Here is a 2,083-nt window from a genome sequence, read left to right on the forward strand (position 1 = left end):
TAACTGACTTGCCTAGTTAAATAAAAAAAAACACAAATGCACACCCTTTATGCTTCTTTCAAAGTCAAAGCCAAAATTATTATGGGCAACTGGGCATTTTTATCCATCCATAATAGGATGTTAATTGCTTAATTAACTCAGGAACCACACCTGCTTTCAATATAATTTGTATCCCTCATTTAGTGTTTCCTTTGTTGTCAATGACCTGTATATCTGTATGTCTTGTGGTCTCTGGAGAGAAGTATTAGTAAAGGTTGTTTATAGACTGAAACAGGGAGCATATGATCAGTATCTGTTCCCCTGTCTTGTTTCATCTCTTCCTCCTGTCTTTGCACCAAGCCCCCCCACGGCCATTTCCTTAATTATGTTTCAAGGAAAACAGACTTGTTTTGATCCAGCATCCGTGTTAGTCAGAGAATACACTTCTTAATCAAACAGGATAGAAACACGTTATGCAAATATGGCAAGTGTGAATCCCACAGTTTCCCTGTGCTTACCATGTGCATGCAAGCATAGTGATTTCTGACAAGGTACGTGGCAACTGTTGCTCTTCATTGAATCTGCCTCAGGTACATCTAAAAGCCATTAGAAATATGTAACATTTCTTCCTGGGGAAATCCTCTTGGGGAAGTCATTTCTCCAGTCAAACCTCACAAAGTGCATAATAGATCCTCTGTGATGCTTGAGCCATAGGATCTGAGAAGGGCATATTTATGTGCTCCATTTGTGTGCTATTCTATTCTCACATGAAGATGTAATGTAATGTAGTGTGTGTGTGTGTGTGTGTGTGTGTGTGTGTGTGTGTGTGTGTGTGTGTGTGTGTGTGTGGGGGAGGGGGGGGGCACGGCCATCTGCGGGTGGTCCTCTCTAAGGGGAAAGGATGGCCCTGTTGTGACACAGTGATGATACAATAGGGACATTTTTCACCACACACCTATTACCCTGAGTGGTGTCATGTCACAAACATCACTATCATCTTCGTCACTCCCAGGCCAAAGTGGGCCATCCGTCCTATACAACCTATACACACACTTCTACACCAGCGTGGTCTGGGTGAAAACTACTCCTCAAAGTAGTCCTTGGGAGTGATGGAGTGACCAAGGGGATTTGGGGAATGTATGGCAAAGATGACCGACATGCAAGAATACGCACTTGGTCTGTAACCCCCACCCTCTGTCACTCTCCAGTCATTTAGTCATCCAGACTCCAGAGGATGACTCCTCTGCCATAATCAAACTGGGGATAAATCAGGAGGTGAAGCCTGCCCATAAGGCGTCAGCTCTGGGCTAGAGGAGAGGATATGGGTTAGGGCCTGGAGGGGGGTAAACAGTATGTGTGTTTGGGACAATGTTTTTGTGATAGTATTAGGGGAGGCTGATGAATAGTGTGTGTGTGTGTGTGTTTGCTTGCTGATGTTGTGGTCAAATGAAGGTGAAGGGACAAGCATAGGTCACAATCCTTGTTAGATGGAGGGCTGAATTGTGTTCCGGCCCTTCTCCCCTCCTCTTCTTCCCCACCCCCTCAATGTCAATACAGCAGACAAATGTCTGGTGTTTTTAGCTCTCAGTGCTCAGGGTAAGTACTTGTGTGAGATACCACTCCAGTCCAGAAATTATGAGCCGTCCTCCCCTCGCCAGCCTCCTGTGTTGTGTGTGTGTGTATGTTTGTGAGAGAGAGACTGCGTGTTTGTGTGTTCCTAATGATATCCTAAAAAAAGGTTTATGGATTTTTACAGGTACTTTTCCTGTTTACCCTCATTCAGTGTGTCCCTGAACAGTACATCAAATGCTACCTCCTTCCTCCCTCCCCCGCTCTGTCTCTCTCCCTCTCTTCAGGGAACAACAAAGAAAACAACAGCTAGACACTTAACTAACCCCACTTGACCCTACCCCTCCCACGCACACACGCACACGCACGCGCACGCGCACACACACACACACACACACACACACACACACACACACACACACACACACACACACACACACACACACACACACACACACACACACGCACACGCACGCACACACACACACACACACATGCACACGCACACGCACACTCACTCACACGCTTCCACACA

The sequence above is a fragment of the Salmo salar genome, chromosome ssa21 (genome assembly GCF_905237065.1).
Source record: "Salmo salar chromosome ssa21, Ssal_v3.1, whole genome shotgun sequence".
Lineage (NCBI taxonomy): Eukaryota > Metazoa > Chordata > Actinopteri > Salmoniformes > Salmonidae > Salmo > Salmo salar.